This window comes from Desmodus rotundus, chromosome 3 (genome assembly GCF_022682495.2).
Source record: "Desmodus rotundus isolate HL8 chromosome 3, HLdesRot8A.1, whole genome shotgun sequence".
Classification (NCBI taxonomy): Eukaryota; Metazoa; Chordata; class Mammalia; order Chiroptera; family Phyllostomidae; genus Desmodus; species Desmodus rotundus.
This window is the reverse complement of record NC_071389.1, coordinates 95,497,213-95,517,564: the sequence shown is the minus strand read 5'-3', so window position 1 is coordinate 95,517,564 and position 20,352 is coordinate 95,497,213. Positions and strand designations below refer to the sequence as shown.

Below are 20,352 nucleotides of genomic sequence, written 5' to 3'. Positions count from 1 at the left end.
TCTGTAGAGAATATTTACACAATTTTACAATTAAAAAATTCTAAACTGCCAAGAAGCAATAAGTAAAGACAAATGAAAAGTATCACTTTATACCACTAACCATAGACAAAATTATTTCTTACATGGGAACTGCCAATATGCTCTTAGGTCAGCAAGTATAGAATAAGATATTTTTTAATTTTGTGTTTTAATTTGGATGATAATTTTTTAATTAAATATAAGCGTAGGATTATTTCTTTGGCATTTCAGGCCCAAGCTTGTATTTGTGTCTATCAACTTAGCACCAAGTATTCTATTTGAATTATCACAGGCAACAGAAGAAAAATAAGCTGCATATTTATGTATAAAAGATTCTTCCTGACAAACAAAAAGCAGAAGACACATTCTCCGAGAGCAGGTGTTCCATGTGGTTCAAATAAAGAAAAGTAGTGGGAGAATCAAATCCACACACAACACATAATTTTATAAGGGGGCCAGACTGAAGACTGTATCTTAGCTGTCAATATTTGGGCAACTGGTTTCAGCTCTAGCATCAAAGCTGACTTTATACCAAATATCTCACTGAGAATGACTGAAAAGTCAGATTAAAAATAAACAAATATTTGATGGTATCAGAAAGCAACCAAGTCATCCAGGACTTGAGGGGCTAAAAATGGGACAGAAAGAAAATGCAAGAAAGAAAAGTCAGATCAGGGTAACACTCTCCATCATTTCCCCCCTTGAGACATTTGTTGAATTATAAGCAGAAAGTGCAGGACCTAGAGGCCAAGTAGAAAGTAGCAGCTTAGAGACTCACAGGAGTATTAAAACAAAATGTGGAGTTCATGGCTAGCAAAGAAAGCCAGGATTGGGCCCTCACCAGTGTGACTCAGATGGAGTATCGTCCTATAGCCAAAAGGGGGTAGGTTCAATTCTCGATCAGGGCACATGCCTGGGTTGTGGATTCAATCCCCAGTCTGGGAACATATGACCCCTGGTCCAGTTATATAGGAAGGCAACCAGTTGATACATTGCATTGATTTTTCTCTCTCTCCCTTCTGCTCTCCCTTCCAATCTCTGTAGAAGCAATGAAAAAAAAATGCCCTCCTTTAAGGGTTAAGAAAAATGAAAAATAAATGGCAGGAGTGGAACGACTCAGATCTCAGAGAAAAGAGAGATGTTGAAAAGTGAGTTGATATTCCACCTCACCTTTTCCATCAATGCATGTGCTGATTCCCTGGCATGAAGGTAAGAGATCAACAGTCCAAACAGAAAGAAGCAGCTCAGAGGCTAAAAAGTGAAACAGTCTCATTGTGTTGAGGAGTCCAAAATTGGACGTCAGGGCCCAGCAAGCAGTCAGATCTCTGAAAAATACCTCCAGGTCTTCAGTAGAGAATCCAGGCAGATTTCAGATAGGACTAAGGACAAAGTGGAAATAAATTAGGTTTGTAAAACCTAAAACCACAAAATACTACATTCCTTAATTGGACCAGGGCTATCTGACCCTACTCTTTCTGCCAGAAGAAAATTAAATTATCTCTAGAGAAGGAAAACATCTTGTAGAGCTCCTACAATTATTTATACACATTGTCTAATACTTGAAGAAAAGTCTGCAAGTCATGTCAATAAATAGAACCAAGTGACAGAAATTCAGAAAAATAAAATGGAAATAGATCAGATTCACAGGAGATTGAGATATTGAAGTTATCAGTCAGAGGCTATTAATAATTATGATTAATGTTTTAAATGCATTTGTTCCCTTCATTTCATTTAATGCTAAACCTCTGGCATGGTCGTTTAACATATCTATAACCTTTAACTGGTTTCATGGATATGTTAAATAGCTGTGGCCATGCTTTGAGCCAGGGAGATGGGAGTGATTTCAATCCATGATGTAACTGGGATACAACTGCCCCTGGTTACAGTGCCTGCATAAGAGCTTGGAGATGATTGGCTCCACACCACAGGGCCACACCTGCTCGGACTTACTATGGCAGCCCAGAAAGGCTGGAAGAATACAAGAATGCTGGCAGCTGTGGCCAATTGTAGGAGTCGGAGATGGTATGGCAGATGAAGATTGGCTCTGGGATTTAAACCCAGGCACAGCAGCCATGCAGTGTCTTTTTGGGACCACGTGGCTTGGGCAGAGAAGAACCAGGAGTCTTTTGGGAACCATCAGCTTTGGCAGAGAAGAACTACGGACTTCTATTTCTTTGTCTGAGATTCAGTACCCCGGCCTGAGCAGAGAGGTAAGGAAGGACTGTGCGTTTCTGGGTATTCTAAAGGACTTTGGGATCTCAATGAAGACATTAAGTTATTACTCTTAAGTTTGTATAAATCTTTAAGTAAATAATTCCTTTCCTTTTCACCAATCTCTGGTATTGAGAGACTTCTTTCCTTGGCGGTGGGCAAGGTGAACCTAGTATATAGTGGGGGACCCCCGGAGCATAAGAGTGGGTCGATTCGGTATTAGTAGATCATTTGCCGCCCCCTGGGTCTGTTCTGTAACGTCTTTAGGTAACAGGAGAATTTGGAGTGGACATCACTGATCAAAGACAGGAATGATCGTTGAGATAGAAATTGGGACTCTGAGGAAACAAATACAGACTGGAGGGCCCGTCCCGCCACAGACAGTTTTTGGACTACTTGCCCAGAAGAGAGGAAGATAGTTTTGGAGACAAGTTTTGAGGTCACTATGATCCAGACCCATATCATGGTGTGTATTGAGATAGGTACCATGATGGCTCACACTGGGACAAGGGCTGACAGGGGGGATCACTATAATGACTGAGGCAGCAGAGACTATAACAGAGGCTATGATTCCAGGACAGATGGTGGCAGAAGAGCATTTGGAAGTGGGTACTGTGGGGGTGATGACTACAGAGGAGAGGGCACACTATAAAGACAGATGTAACAAACAAGATGATGGGAGAGATGGAGTTCCAGAGATGATTATAGGAATGATACAGGTTTATCCCAAAGACCCAAACTAAATCTAAAGCCTCAGAACACTCCTAAGGAAGGTGATTCCTTTGCTAGCCCCTCACAATCTGTTCAATCAGCCTCTCTCTCTATGGAGGGGCAAAGCCTGTTGACATAGCTGCTGAAGAGTGAGGAGTAGAAGAGAAGCTACAGAAGGAACAAGAGAAACTGCAGCATCAACTGGATGAGTCAAAACTAGAATGTCATCCTCAGAGAGACACCCAAGCTGGCAAAGTGAAGAAACTCAGGAACTGGATGATAGAACACAGGAAGTGAGTCATCAGAGACAGGGACCTCAGCCATATTCAGCAGAAAAGCAGGAAGGAGAGAAAGCAAGAAGTCTCTGGAAGATGAAACACTCATTAAGGAGGAACACTGTCATTCCAACTTCGAAGCCTTCCAAACCTGAACAGCCTCTAATTTTAGCCCCTCCACCAAACAAGAATGCTTGGGTGGTGTTCTCACCATCCTGCTTCGTCTCACAGCTCAGCCAGAGCAGCAATCCTCTATAAGGTGTGGGGTCAGGGTGGGGGGTAGTAGTTCCAGCTCGACCATCTAGGAAGGACCTTGAGCAAGAAAAGTTGAAAATAAAGTGGATGGAGTAAATGTCTCTCAAGGCCCAAGTGCAAACTCCAGTCAGGGCTCAGGAGATACAGGGAACAATGACCATTGGAAGGAGTCAGATAGAAAATATGACAAAAAAGATCAAGACTCTTCATCTGTACCTGAGCCAAACAAACCTAAAGAAAATCCGGCCCCCAAGTTTCAGTTCTGCATGTAAGCATGGTGCTCTCTCCATTAATGGGGAAGTTGAAATAGAGAGAAGATTATACCAAATAGACCTCCATACCCTGTGTTTTCTCTTAGTCTCTCTCCACCCTGGAACATCTGAGAGCAAATCAACTTCTGTCTAGATAAGACAAAATAAAATTCACCATCTCCAGAGGGGGAAAGAAAAGAAATGGGTCAACTTACCAAGAGGATTTAATGATTCTGGAACTGAGGGACTTTCCAGGACTTGGGACTTTCTGTGTTAAAACAAGGAAAGTCCTAGGCAAACTGGGATATACTGGTCACCTTTTATGGTACAATAGACCAGAGATCCTGTGTGTCAAAAATAAGCCCTGGGCTTCCTTACAGTTTCTGATTTGTGGCATTTCCCACCCTTAATCCAAAACCAGCCCAGCTCCACTCACTGCTCTGCCACCTGCCTGCGCCTCCAACTTGTGAGCACAAGGGGTTTTTACATCTGCTGTCCTGGGAGGTGGACTCCATCCCTCTATAGGCTATGACCCCTAACTCTTTTGGTACTCTGCCCTAGGATTTTATATTAAAAGAGAGTGAAGGAAAAATATATCTCCTCTATCTCTATCTCTATCTCTATGCCTATATCTGTGCCTCTATCTATATCTATCTGTATCTATCTATCCATACCTACACTTATATCACTTGGGAAGAAGAAAGGTCATAGGGTTGCCTCTGGGAGAACAGACAGAGTGACCAAGGCACAAGCGTGGGAGGATGGGGGGAAGGATTTTCCTTTTCTAGCAACTTCACTGAGAAATAATTTCAAAGTGTACACTTTAAATGTTTTTATATATTGGCAGATGTGCAACTGTAATGAGGTAGGTTGGAGCAGAGATTGCTGAAAAGCAAGGAACCCTAATTTGGGCAGGAGAACCACAAATCTGGCACTAGGCTGCTCTATTGCCAGAAAAGGCAGGGGGCAGAAAGGATGCGCAGGGAACAGATTTAAACAGTCTGCCTCCTGCAAAGGCAGGGGCTGCCTAAAGCCAGAACTGCCTGAGGCAAGAGGCTAGTATAAACACAATGCAATTAATGGGTAGAGGGGCAGAGGGCTCCTAGGATTAAAACCACAGCTGGGGCTTAATAGCCCACAGTCTTGGGGCTACTAGCTCAAAACACAGGCCAGCTGAGCTGTGGGGGCTGGATGCCCCACCCAGGGTGACTGGAGGCTTCTGCCACTCTCAGACACTGAGGCAAAGACAAGCATGACCATTGGTTAAAAAACAGGACACTCCCACTGGCTTCCAGAGTGCAGGGGATTCCAGTCCAGAGGACTTTTTATACAGGAGGTAGGAAGAAGCTCTTTGGCTTTTGGCACTTGGTTCAGGCTCTTGGCTAATTTTTGGCTCTTGACTTGTGGAGCTTGGCTTGGGACTTCTGGATGCAGGTGTGCTTGGACACTCTGGGTCTATGGCCCTTGTTCCCTGCACAGATGGGACCACTCGTGGGACCAGGCAGTTGCTGGGCCCATCGGAGTCTTAGGCTCTGCATGGTTGGAAGCCCACTCCTGGAGGCAGGATCCCACATTGGGGTTTGTGCCACCCTGGGCTCCAGCCTGTGAGACACTATGATCCAGTGCAGTACAGCACATGGGTCCTGGACTGCTTCTTGGAGACTGGGGGCAGTGCACCCCCAGATCCTGAAAGAGAGAGCTGCTGCAAGAAGATGGCAAGTCTAAAACCCATGAGTACACTTTCCAGAGAGGATGGAGAGCTGTTTGTGTGGCTGGCTTAAGGACAGATAAGGAAATGGGGCACTTCTGGGCGTGGTTTTGGCTTGCAATATTTTGGAGAGCAAGAGAAGTTCTGGTTTTTCTGGGAGAGAAGGACTCAGAGCAGGAATTCATTCAGCACCCCCCAAATTGGAAAGCAGCTAATAGAAACCTGTTTTCTTTAACACAAATCTTTGGGTCACGCATCAAGGTAACAAGTGGCTGAACCCCATGCTGCACAGTTATACAACCAGGAAAGAGACTTTTAAATGTCATATATCATATTTTGTGTCTTTTGAATTAGAAACCATGGAAGTAAAACAATAGAGATTAAATTATTTTTAAAAAGTAACCATGGTAGTATATCAACTACTATAATATAAATAAATAAAATTAGCAACAAAAGAAAGGTGCTATTGTCCTCATGGTCTATCATACAATTGGGTAGGATCCATGTAAACTGATTCAGTGTTTTCCATTTGCATCATATATTTATTCAATTCATCATTATTTTAAATGCCTAGGCCGTGGCTGACCTGCTAGGCACTGAGATTTCATAGTCAGCAATTATTACTGTCTTCGGAAACATACAGTATTCATTTTATATGTTACTAGCAAAATTGGTAGCTCCTTGGAGAAACACCTGATCTATATTCCTTTTTGCATTTTGTACCTGTCAGGTAGTTGGGGACACACATTTAGTGCTTATGTGATATATGCAATAAAAAATAAAATAAGACCCAAGGCACAGAATCCCTGAAGGATTTTACTGGCTGGGTAACATTTGTTACCAACAATTAGAGGATAGAGGGGGGCTCCTCTAAAACCATGTCCTGGGATCCAGGCCCTCCCCCTCTTACCTTCCAGGGGTCCTGCTTCTGTGCAGAACATTGATTTCAGCATAGACCTAAGTCAGCATTTTCAGGCTCTTGTCATCAAGTATGACATCCCAGGATAGCACCGTGTACCCTTGTACCCTTGTACCCTGATTACACAATTGGTCTCATAACTCTCTCCAACTTGGCACATGTTAGGAGACTTTTAAAAAGGTATTTATGTTTATCTTCAGTGTCCTTTCTTAATTCACTCTAACTTTCTACAATGAGCCTGTTACCTATGCATTTTTTAAGTTAAAAATAAAACTCATTCCTGATGGTGCCTCCTACAAGAAGCCTTCTTTGACTCGTCTGCCACCTCTTCCAGGTGGTTTTGGTTCCCTTCTTTTAGTTTCCATAAAATCCATGTTCACCTCTACCACAGCACTTACCGAAAGGTATTTTAATCACCTGTTCAATAATCTGCCTCCCCCTTAGGCTGTGATTTCCTTAGGGCAGGTGCTTTTCCTTTCATAACTGGGTTCCTAGGGCCTGATATGGGGCCTGAAGCACAGAAGGAGCTTTCGTCTTTTCACCTTCCTAGGTGCCCTGCCTTTAACACCCAAATAAGTAAACAGCTGACTCCACAGCTATTCTTGGAGGACATTTCTCTTCAGTCAACTGACATGTCTTACTAAGACTTGAGTACCCCACACTATTCAATGAATATGAGAAAATGAGGATTCCAGAGGGACTTGATCTGCATATCCATCTCAGGAATGCTGGAAGTCAAGGCAGGTTCACAGTCATGTGACTTAGGGCACAGCTACATTCCTCCAGAATGAAAGGCAAAGGAAAGGTGGTGGGGAGTTAGGGACTGGAACTAGATCTTGAGACACAATATAAATTGGGAAGTAGAAAGTCACCAGTCTCTGCTTCAGAAGACAAATTGATGGAGAGATAGAGTTCAAACACAGAACTTACACAGATTCGTTAGACATACTTGGCAGAAAGGAAGGAGAAAGAGAGAAAGAAACAAAATGGGAAGGGGTAGAGAAAGAAGATACCAGAGAAATAACCATTTAAATAATACAGGTTGTCATATTTTATTAATGTGCAGGTAATGCTACCTGACATTCCACTCAGTGTTGTTCCTGAAGGGCTTGAGAAGGGACAAGTGGCAAATCCTCACCTTCAGTGTGCTGGGATTCCAAGCTCATTGCACTTGGATTACCAGAGGAGCTGAAAAAAACACAGTTGCCTGGACTCACACTCCAGGAGTCAGAGGAGCAGCCTGGGCATCAGACTGGTTAAAAACTCTCAAGAGATTTTTTTTCATTTTTTTTCTACTGTGGTAAAATATACATAACATAAAATTTACTGTCTTTACTATTTTTAAGTCTACAGTTCAATGATATTACATAAGTTCATAATATTGTGCAACCATCACCACCATCTTTCTCCGGAACTCTTTTCATCTTGTAAAACTGACACTCTATATCCATTAAACACTAACTCCTACCCTGCTTACCCCTAGCCTCTGGAAATCATCATTCTACTTTCTATCTATATGATTTTGACTACTCTAAGTATAAGACGGTACTTGTATTTTTGTTGTCTGGCTTATTTCAATAGCATATTATACTCAAGGTTTATTCATGTTGTAGCATATGTCAGAATGACCTTCCTTTTTAAGACTAAATGATACTCTGTTGTGTGTATGTAACACATTTTATTACCCACTCATCTGTCCATGGGTACTTGGGTTGCTTCCACATTTTAGCCACTGTGAGTAATGCTACATGGGTACAAATATCTTCTTGAGACCTTGCTTTCAGTCCTTTTGTGTATGTACCCAAAAGTGAAATTGCTAGATCATATGGTAATTCTATTTTTTATTTTTGAGGAAGCTCCACACTATTTTTTACAGTGCTTTACATTCCCATCAACACTGCACAAGGGTTCTAATTTCTCCCCACCCTCTTCAACACATTTTATCTTTTGTTTTTTTGATAGTAGCTATTGTAATTGGTATGAGGTGCTATCTCATCTTTGTTCTGCTTTGAATTTCTGTAATGTTTAGTGACACTGAGCATTCTTTTTATGTGCTTATTGGCCATTAATTTATCTTCTTTGGAGAAATGTCTATTTAAGTTCTTGATCATTTTTGAATTGGATTGTTTGATTTTTGGTTGGTGAGTTTTAGAAGATCCTTGTCCCAGTTATTAGTGTCTTATCAGATATATAATTTACATGTATTTTCTTCCATTCTGTGGCTTGCCTTTTTTATTCTATTGATAGTGTTTTCTGATGTATAAATTTAAAAAGTATCATAAAGTCCAATTGGAGTATCTTTCCTTTTGTTCCTTATACCTTTGGTGTCATATCCAATAAATCATTGCTAAAGGTAATGCCATGAAACTTTTACTCTGTGTTTTTTCTTCTAAGAGTTCATTAATTTTAAGTCTTACATCTTGGTCTTTGATTCATTTTGAGTTAATCTTTGTACATAGTGCCAGGTAAAGATTCAACTCTATTCTTTTGCACATGCAAAATAGAGTTGAATCTTTAGTTTTCCCAGGTACCATTTGTTAAAAAGACTATACCTTCCACACTGAATAGTCTTGGCACACTTGTTAGAAATCATTTGACCATACACATGAGAGTTTATTTCTGGGCTCTCTATTCTATTCCATTGATCTGTATGTCTGTCTTTATTCTAGTACCACATTGTTTTTGATTACTGTAGCTTTATAGTAAGTATTGAAATAAAAATGTGTGAGTCTTCCAGCTTTGTATCTTTTATCCAGGATTGTTTTGGCTATTTGGGGTCATTGAGATTCCATAAGAATTTTAGGATGGGTTTTTCTGTTTCTGAAAAAAAAAAAAAAAAAAAAAAACACCCAAAAAAATGTCACTGGGATTTTGATAAGGATTACATTGAATCTGTAGATCACTTTGGAGAGTATTGCTATCTTAAAATATTGTCTTCCAACTTATGAACATAGATATATTCCCATTTATTTATGTCCTCTTTACTTTCAAAAAGTTTTGTAGTTTTTATTGTATAAGTCTCCTACATACTTAGTTAATTCCTAAATAGTTTTGGTAGTATATAGGGAACCGTTCCACATGTGGGAAATGTAGCCCAGCCCCCACACAGAAAAGCCAGTGGGGATTGAGGTCCAGAACACAGGACCCACACCCATGGACAGGTTCTCCCGTGGGGAATCAGGCCTGCATTGTACCTAGGCTGCTATGAGACTTGCTTTTGCTAAAACTCCCTCACCCTGGATTGAGGCAGCAAATATTTACTGCGTATCTTTAACTTCCTAAGGTCCATGCTAAACCTCCCAAGTATGGAGTCTACCCAGTTCAACCACTTTCCTCCTTGATCTGTAACATCCTTCTCTTTGAAGTAATTAGCAACATTCTTTCCTTTGTTATCTGTAAAAGGTAATCACCTACAGTGAACCTGTGCCTAGTAAATGAGGACCGTCCTCGATGTAATGTGCCCAGAAAAGCAATAAAAGCCTGTCCAGGCAGGGGTCAGGTGCTCTTGGGCTCTCTCTGGCCCTCTCGGCCTCTCTCTCACTTAGAGAATGGCCATGACGTCCCTTTTTTTCCACAGGATTTCTGTAGTCTGTGTGAATTTGTCCACTGCAGCCACAACACATGGATCCCGCTGGCCGGGATCTTCATCAGTAGTATTGTAAATGGAATTATTTTCTTAATTTTCTTTTCAGATTGTTCATTGTCATTGTATAGAAATACAACTGATTTTTGTGTGTTGACTTTATATCTTGCTATGTTGATGAATTCATTTATTCTAATAGGTTTTTTTTGAATTATTATGGTTTTATACATATAAGATCATATCATCAGCAAACAGAGATAATTTTACTTCTTCCTTAAGTGATTTTATTATGCAGTTGTGCAGCTAGGGTTGAGTGTCTCTACAGATGATCTTAATTCCTAATGGATGCTTCTAATATTACTTTATGCTGTGCTGAGTGTGATTCTAGTGTCTAAAAATAAGTGTCTGTTGCTTTGCCAGACCTTCTCATTCTTGCCCAATTAGTGTGGTGCCACTTTGTCTGGAAGAGTTGCTGCTGAGTGGGCCCTGGCCCTCAGTGTTCAGGTCCTCATGCCTGGTTACAAATATCTGAGCTGGGAGCACCTGGCTGGCTTTGGTAAGTACAAGTGCAGTTCTGTGGATAGTAATCCTCTCTCTCTGTAGATCACGCATCCATTTGGGAGCACTATAGTGAAAGGATTTCCTACTTGGTTGACTCTAAATATTTCTGCTTGTTATATCCAATTTCTTACTTATGGCATACTTTGATCCTGACTTTTATGTTTCAGCACCAGGTCACAAGCATGCGTTTAGATTCTAGTAGGTAATCTCAACTTCATAACCGATATTCTACCAGGGGTGTCCAACATTTTCGCATCTCTGGGCCACACTGGAAGAAGAGTTGTCTTGGGCCACACATTGAATACATTGTGACATGTAATCACAAAAAAAATCTCATAATGTTTTAAGTAAATTTACGATTTCGTGTTGGGCCGCAGGTTGGACACCCCTGCTAGATGGTGTGACTCAAAAGCAATCCAATAGAACCAATTTCAGCACTCCTTTGGGGAGCTTTTTGACTGTGGCCTGGAGAGTTACTTGTGTGTTTACTTTGTTTTAACTACTGTATATATTCCATCTTTGGACAAGGATCATCTGGTGTCAGTGTTTTTGTGCTCTATCTCCTGCTATGAGTAGTTTTGTTTTCTTTCTACCTGTCCCACTGGGAAAAGTATAACAAGGGATTCTTTTCCTGCCATGGGGATATGACATCAGCCAGGTGGCTATTTCTTTTATCTATATAGTGATTGAAATTGTGGGAGTCAAGACCTGTTACAAACTTGTCTTTACTATTTAATTTCTTTTATAGACATCCACTCACTGCAATGATTATTGGTTGTGCATTTTATGTGACTCTTCCAATAAGTTTATTAAACTGTCTCAGAATCTATACAAATAACACCTTGAAATACAGTTCAGTCTGTGAAGCTCTGGTTCTCTTAGTTTATCCATGTTTGCTATTGATATTCTTTACAGCATGGATCCTCCAGTCACCTTCAAGTATTTTAGAGATACAATTTTGAGTAATCCACAGCACACATCAGCTGATCATGTATCAAATGAGAAGAACCCAGTGCCCAACTTCAGGTTGGTTGCTTGTTCCTCTCTTCTCTGTTGTCATGGTGGTAAACTTGGGCATAGCTTCTTGCAGTAAGAGCACCTCCTGTCCATATAAACAACTGCTCTCACTCTGGCTCACATCTGCTGGAGAGATACGTGGTAAAACAGTTGAGCAGTCATTTCAGATTTATCTCTTCTAACTGGGAATATCAAACTCGGAGTGACTAGGAATGGATAAAAAGAATGCTGGCCTGCAATCTACTGAAAGGGGTACTGTAAAGAAGATGCTTGCAAATATTTTATCCATTGAGCTAAATTGACCATTGAACTAAATTGACCTGCTTAACAGATATAAGGAACTCTGTGTGTATGATACTTGGACAGCAGGAATGATATACATAATCTGAATTTGTGGAATTTTGGATCTATTATTTCCCAGCCTATTTTATTTTTATAAAACAGTGTGAAATTTTAGTTAAGCATAATGTACATTAGACCAGCAAAATATTCCTAGTGATTTCAGCTTCATGAGACCATAATGTTTTGGTTCACACAGAGTTAAACATGCTTTGTTTTCATTTTTAAAACTTCAAAGTTGGTTTGGGAACACCGATGACATTCAGAACACCATAGTGTGTGTTTATATTTGGTGCTCAGTAGTAGGTCTTTAGCTATGGAAGCTATCAGTAACCCATATCTAATATAAGGAAAAGATAAGAGCAAACCACTTTCAGCAAGAGATGGCAAATGATTACAGAGCAAGATACAATTGCCAACTATTGGTTTCTCCTCCTCATGGAATATCTATGTCCTTATGTGCTAAGAGAGCTCACATATATATTTAGATTCTCTAGTATTCTGGCTTTGTTATGCAACAGATCCTGGTAAATGGTTTCTAATTACCTTTTAAAGAAAAATATTCTATTGACACTTGGTAGACTATAATCGTGGCTCACCCATTCACATGGTTCATTATTTACATGTGGCATTTTCCCCCTTCAGCTGCAAGTTGCTGAGATTTGGTGTCTGTGAGCTATGATTATATGAATGTATGTGACAGTATTGGTCTTATGCAGATAAACTTCTTTTTAGAAAAATTTACTTTGGAGTTAGGAGTCTCATGAACCTCACTATGAAATTACTACTATGAACCTCACTACAAAATTGGTTTTCTGATTCAGTTGGTCCTCCCTTTCTCCTTTCCCCTCTATCTCCTTGTGTTTTTATTTCACACAAGAGGAGAAATAGAGAAAAATTCTCTGACCTCCAAACTTGCCCGCCTCCCCACTTAAAGAACATTTTTGATATACGTGGCTTTCCGAGTACATACTCCCTGTGATATAGCTTGGAGTAATTTTTGAAGTTACTGACAAACGCAAAAATCCTTTTGACTTTATATTGGTTGTTTTATAGATCACACCTTTTCATTAATGTGGATATTTTCTTTTCTTTCTTTTTCACATTGTCTCCATTTGCTTTGGTGGTGCTGGTGCAATTTACTTACTGGTACTTTTTTTTTTGTATTTTCCACTAAATAAAGTTTCTGCTCAAATAAAGAGTGTATCTTAAACCCTTTTTATGGGGAGGGTTGCACTTGGATTAAATAGGCATCTCTGTGTTGACATGTACTTAAATTCATAACCATTATTTATGAATATAATTATTGTAAAAGTTAATTATAGGGAATTCCTTTGTTGAATTTCAGTCTCCTGCTTTGTAAAAATAACTATGTAATTGATATTTAAGTTTGTAAAATCTAATCATTGTCATCCAGGTTATTAGAAATGAGGGGTCAGGAGTAAATTTATGGTTCTGTAGTCATTTTAAAAATTGTAAAGGATGAGGTGTATTTGGTGACTTTCTATCAGACAAAAATAATCAGTGCAGATAGGTGAGAAACTACTGTGGGAAAACGTGAGCAGTGATTCCAAGTTTGTTACTGAATTGCTATCATGGAGAACAGAAAATGAACCAATGACGTGAAGGTAACAGTATTTCTTTTTGTATACCTTGTTCTGTGTCACCTATAAAAATTGTACTAGGTAAAGTGTTAATTTGGGCTGGGAACACAGCTTTGTTTTAAGGCTTCTAAGCAAATCATTTTACTGTTGTCCTTGTACACAAAAATGAAAATCTGCTACAAAAAAATAGCTGATGAATATGTATAACATGACAAATTTGGACTACAGGCTTTCTTCACATTATACAGTACAGTAAAAAAAAATATTCTTCTAGAAAAATTGTGAAGATAATTATCTGTCCCTCAAAATAAGCCCCGAGCTCAAGCCTATAATTTCATCTGTTATTCATCAGAAGAAAAAACAATCTGTTCCAATGTTGACTGTGTTTGTCTTATTAAGAGTTTATATATCTGTATACTCTTTTTTGTAGTATTTAAAGGGTTTCAAAGGTGATTTTAAAAATCCACCCACTACTGCTCCTCCTAGTACCACTTTTATTAGTTTCTTGTGAGTTCATCAAGAACTTCTTTATGCAAATTCAGCTAATGCAAGTATTTAGTTTCCTACTTTTTAATAAATATACCGTTACCATAAAACAATCAGTTAAAGCTCTGGGGCGTCACCCTCATCACCAAGATGGTAACAGGAGGAGGTTCTTACACTGAGTGTGTGGAAAGCTAGAAATGTCAGTGGATAGGGTCCCAAGCATGCAAAAAGCTAGCAACATAATTGGATGGAAAAAGAAGCCCTCTCTCCAACTCTGGTATTAGATTGGGGTTGGGCCAGGGGAAGGCTGGCACATGCACCACAGAACTCAAAATGGTGCAAGGGGAGGCGCTAGACCAAAGAGGCCTGTCAGGCTAGCCTGGGGGGAAAAGGAATTCATTGGTAGGTGGACCCACCCAAAGCTTGTGAAAGTTTGGGAGATTGATTGGTCCTTTTGAGAAAGCACTTGGTCTGTCCCATATCCAAGCTAAAACAATCTCAGGGAAACAAAGAAGCTCTTTTGGTTGTGGTCTGCACTCACATTGGTGCACTCACCTGGTCTCTCCATGGCAACGTGGAGCCTCTCTCTCTCTCTCACTTGCCCACTTTGGTGATGCTCTTACTCATGCGTTCATGATCTCTCACCCAGGATCACGTGACCAGGGAGCCCCAGCAACCACATGGCCCATGGCTGGGCGGGCTCCACATGTAGGCTCCAGTAAGGAGCCTGAAATGGACAGTAGCTGGGAACAAGCTAAGCTACCTGGATGCAGACTCAGACCACTTAGCAGCTGCCTGTAGGTTCCAAAGGACTGTACTTTAAAATTGAGCAGCAACTCTCGACACTGGCTTTTCTTGGCCTTGCTGAGGACAGTTGGACTTTTTCCAAGGCAGAAAAAGATGGGCTTTGAGATGGGAGTCTGCCATTCTCCTGGGCTGCACAGCATCAGAATAAAACCTCTTTCCTTTTGACCAGCATCTGCCTCACGAGTTTGACTTCTGTGGTGACTGGGAGCTGAACCTCTGTTTTTGTTTGGTTACAACACCATGCGCTGTACTGCATCTTTCTTTTTCTTTTCTTTTCTTTCTTTATCCTCACCTAAGGACATGCTTATTATTTAGAAGAAAAGGGAGGGTGAGAGAGAGGGAGAGAAATATCAATGTGAGAAGAGAAATATCGATCGGTTGCCTCTCATACGAGCCCCCACCAGGGACAGAACCATCAATCCAGGCATGTGCCCTGGCCAGAAATCAAACTGGTGACCTTTTGCTTTGCAAACCAACTGAGCCACATGGTCAGGGCTGATGAGGGAGAGTTGTTTTTGTAGAATCCAGCTAATGAAGAAGGAGCGATAGACTTAGAATTCTACCATTCTGCACCTCTCAGGAATGAACAGATGTCGGTCCTAGAGCTGAGGCAGTTGCATCACAATAGAGACACAGCCAGATGTGATATGTTATGTGTCAGAAATATATAATACAACTCATGAAGTCATCATGCTGCCAAAGAAATTTTTAAAAAATCAAACCTAAATTGGATCAAGCTTGTAGATATAACTATAAGTTCATGGGAAAGATAAGAGACAGGAATATTTCAAATAACTGTACAGGGATGCAATAAACAAAATCCAGACTATGGGGAACAACAAATAAATTACAAGGGGAAAAAGATGGAGGGGACCCTGTAGATTAAAACAGATTTAAGAGATATCAACAAGTTACAATGTATGCACCTATGAAAAGAAAAGTTAACAGTAGGACTGAGACTGCTATTCTTAGAAAAGGCTACTTGCAAGGTTGGCCCATGTCTGGTATCTGGAAACTTGGAGTGGGCTGCTTCTCACATTCCCTAACCAATAAGAGTGGCTTGCTCTGCATAAACTATAAAAACAATGTGGTTTATGCTGATTACCTGCTTTCTTTCTGGGAGTCTGGAATTTTGTAATATGCTAGGTAGTAAATGCCTATACGACCAGCCTCCAGTAAAAACCTTAAGCACTGAGTCTCTAATAAGTTTCCTTGGCAGAAAATGTTTCACATGTGTTATCACAATTTGATAAAGGGATTAAGTGCATCCTGTGTGGCTCCACTGGGAAAGGACTCTTGGGAGCTTGCTCCAGGTTTCCTCTGGACTTCACTCCATGTGCCTTTTCCCTTTGCTGATCTGCTCTATATCCTTTCCCCGTAATAAAGGATAGCTATGGGTATGACATATGCTGGGGTCCATGAGTCCTGTAATGAATCACCAAACGTAGGAGTGGCCTTAAGGACCTCAGACCTAGTACCTTATTTGGATCTTGATAAAACAAACAAACAAAAACTGGAAAAAATAGACAAAGAAATTTGAACTCAATATAATGATACCATGGATTTATTAATTTTTAGATGTGATAACAGTATCATGGTTCAGTTTATTTATTTAAAAAAATTATAATCCTTACCCGAGGATGTTTGTGGATCCTAGAGAGGAAAGGGGAGAGAATGTGTTGTCTGTGTATGTGTATGTATGTGTGTGAGAGAGAGAGAGAGAAAGAAAGAGAGAGGGAGAGAGAGAGATTGATGTGAAAGAGAAACATCAATCAATTGCCTCCCATATGTACCCCGACTGGGGATTGAACCTGCAACCTAGGTATGTGCCCTGACAAAGGATCAAAACCATAACATTCTTATGTACGGGATGACTCTCAAACCAACTGATCTACCCAGCCAGGGCTCCTGGTCATGTTTAAGAGATACATATATTGAACTGTTTGTGATGTTTGAGGCTTGCTTCAATGTATTCTGGAAGAAGGAACTGGAAGTAGTTAAGGGTGTAGCTATGTTAAATGACTGTTCTAGAGGTTATCTGCAAAACTGTTGCTATGTAAAACAACTCTCAATGGCCCTGCTCTATGTGTCCCATCTCCCCAGTTCAGACCTGTGTGGGTGAGGACATCCCATATTTTTAGTATTTCCTGGACACCCTGAATTCTGGACCCCATTACAAATCCTTCTTTGGGGGGCCCCCTGGCTGTACCCTCTTAAACTTTGAGGTAAGATGTTTCTACACTTTGCTTTTCCAGTCTTCAGCAGCTCCTGAATTCCAGGAACAGGGAATGTGTACTCATAATAAACTCTCTCTACTGTCCTGGTGGTTGTGTTTTCAGTAGGGTGAATATCATGTGACCCTGGAGACCAGGCTTAGCTTCATTCAGAGAGGCCAATAGTGACTCTGATTTCTATTTTCCTGAGACTTGTAAGGCACTTAAGGTTTGGGCCCGGCTACTGGTGGGTGGGGCCCCAAGGAGTAATACCTTCTTTTCCAGTTTCTTCTGGGAGAGCTGGCAGAGGCTGGAAAATCAAGATTAGTGTCCTCCACCCTCTCCCCTTGACCACCTCCTGATGACTACCTATCTCCCTCTTTGCTAAATGGGGGGGGGTGCCCTTTAATGTAACAGGGTGCAGCCAAGGGGAGCCCCAAGTGGGAATTTGTAATGGGGTCCAGAACTCAGGGTGTCCAGGAAATATTAGGGGGAAAATATATATATAGGATGTCCTCACCCCCACAAATCTGAACTGAGGAGATGGGACACATGGAGCAGAGCCATTAAGAGCTGTTTTGCATAGCAACAGTTTTGCAGATAACCTCTAGAACAGTCAATTAACATATCTATAAGTTTTAACTGGTTACATGTATATGTTGAATAGCTGTGGCCATGCTTTGAGCCAGGGGAATGGGAGTGACTTCCACCCAAGATGTAACTGGGAGGCACCACCCCCTGGTTACAGAGCCTGTGTGGGAGCTTGGAGATGATTGGCTCCATGCCTGCCTGGACTTACTATGGCAGCCAGTAAAGCTGGAAAAATACAGGAATGCAGGCAAGTGTAACTGATTGTGGGAGGAGTCAGAAATGGGGCTGCAGAGGAAGATTGGTACTGGGATTTAAACCCAGGTGTGGCAGCCATGCTGTTTTTTTTGAGACCGCGAGGCTTTGGTGAGAGTCAGGACCACACGGCTTTGGGGTGCTCCCTTTTGCCACATGGCTTAGGAAGCAGGAGAGACTTTGCCTGGAAGAAAAGGGGTGAAAGGACTCTTGCTGGTGGGCTATAAGAAGGTGCCACATGGTTTTGGATTAACTGGAGATGGTGGTGGCAACACAGCTGATGGTGCTGGAACTGAGGGGCTGCCTGAACCACGGACTTCTACTTCTTTTCCTGAGATACAGTACCCTGGACTGGGCAAAGGGGAAAAGGAAGGACTGCGCTTTTATGGGTATTCTAAAGAACTTCAGTATTTTTAATAAAGACATTAAGTCATTACTCTAAGTTTGTATAACTTTTAAAATAAATAATCCCTTTCCTTTTCACCAATCTCTGGCATTGAGAGACGTCTTTCCCTAGCAGTGGGCAAGGCGAACCTAGTATGGGGGGGACCCCCAAAGCAGAAGGGTGGGTCCATTAGGTAATAGTATATCATTCGTACCCCCTCCCCGAGTCTGTTCTGTAACACTAATAGAAAACTCTTTACCTTAGTTCTTTAGAAAAGCAGAAAGAAAGGGAGTTTCTACATACAGCTCTGGTCTTTCACATTGCTCAGAATTCCTATTTAACTTAAAAGGCCAAACACATCATGAACTTGGATGTGCACTAGGTGGCCATAAATAGCTCAGCAGAAGGAGCACTGATGAACCCAACTAAGGGTTCTTTAAGGGTGGGATAGAGTCTTCTCTCTGAAAGGAAACTTGAAGTATAGCATCACACATATCATGCATGGAAGAGTGTACAAGGACCTACTTAATTCCAGTTCAGCCCCGACCTCATCGCATCCCTTGGCAGGCAGGCCTTTGACTTTACTGAACTTGTGAAGATACTAGAGACCGTTTGCTTCTTTGTTTGTTTGCTTGCTTTTATATGGTGGCTAAAGGAGAAAACTGTAAGGTTCTCTGTATAACTACAGTATATATAAATAATCAAAATCATGAAAAGAGAAGCTTTCAAAAAGTCCTTTGGTTATAAACCCCAGGTCCTAAGGCTGGTTCTTAGTTCACACTAAGTTTCTCAGAAATGTAAAGGCCTCACAGAACCTTGTAGCTCTAGACATTTCTTTTTTATACCCCAAAGGCCCTTTGCGCGTTTGTGGGGTGCGCACGCACACACATACACACAGGAGGATAGGCCTTAGACATAGGCCTTTGTTAGCATAACAAACCCAATAAAGCCTTCATCAGTGAACAAAAGACAGGCCTGGACTTGATGGGTCTCACGAATTGTAAATTTGGCTGCAGAAGCACATCACTGAATAGAATTTGTGAAAGACGTGGCTATAGAGGAGGAGGACAGATAGTGAAGGGCCTCACATGTCAAACTGAAGTATTTTTTTCTGCAAGCACAGAAACCCCAGAAAGCTGGGAAACAATAGGAAAAGTGTCTGTAAAAAAATTAATTTATAATTACTTCATGGATTCCATGAAACACTAATCCCAAGAAATGCTTCTCAAAAAAAGGGTCCCATGGACAAATACATTTTGAGCACCCAGTCCACTGAAGTCTTGCAAAATTCTTGGAAATTCACAAGCATAATTGTTTTAAAGTCTCTGAGAAATCTTTCTTTTTCTTCCTTCCTTCCTTCCTTCCTTCCTTCCTTTCTTTCTTTCTTTTTCTTCCTTTCTTTCTTTCTTTCTTTCTTTCTTTCTTTCTTTCTTTCTTTCTTTCTTTCTTTCTTTCTTTCTTTCTTTCTTTCTTTCTTTCCTGCCTTCCTTCCTTCTCTCTCTCTCTTTCTTTCTTTCTTTTTCTCTTTCTTTCTTTAATTCTTTCTTTCTTTCTTTCTTTCTTTCTTTCTTTCTTTCTTTCTTTCTTTCTTTCTTTCTTTCTTTCCCTTCCTTCCTTCCTTCTTTCCTTCCTTCCTTCCTTCTTTCCTTCCTTCCATCCTTCCTTCCTTCCCTTTCTAGAGAGAGGGAGGGAGGGAGAAAGAGAAGGAGAGAAACATTGATGTGAGAGAGAAGCATCGATCAGTTGCCTCTCCTACTTGAGCCACCCAGGAACTGAACCTGCAACCTAGGCAGGTGACTTGATTGGTAGTCAAACCGGCGACTTTTTGCATTGCAGATGACACCCACCAACTGAGTCACACCACTCAGGGCTAAAGTCTCTGAGAAGTCTTGAGATACTGACTTTACTCTGCTTAACTCAAGGGGAGAGAAAAAAGGAGAGTATATTGCTGAAAATCTGATTACATGTTTTTAGGCAACCCCACAACAAAAGAATTGCCCTTCTTTAATAATGCAGGCCATTTCCAAATGAATTTGTAGGTAGCTTCTTTATTTGTATCAGAATATTGTCCAACCAACTTAGTATCAGGCGAATGTAACTTGTGCATCCAAACCCCACCAGCGAGTGACCTCAAAATAAAGGTTTATTCATGGCAATATCACAAAA

The 20,352-nt window shown here is 40.8% G+C and overlaps 2 pseudogenes; both read left to right on the top strand.

Annotated features, from left to right (window-relative positions):
- The first annotated feature begins 1,076 nt into the window (after positions 1-1,076).
- LOC112297655 (ethanolaminephosphotransferase 1-like) lies at positions 1,077-12,006 on the top strand (annotated as a pseudogene).
- On the top strand, positions 2,043-3,875 carry LOC112297622 (eukaryotic translation initiation factor 4B pseudogene; annotated as a pseudogene).
- Positions 12,007-20,352: the final 8,346 nt, after the last annotated feature.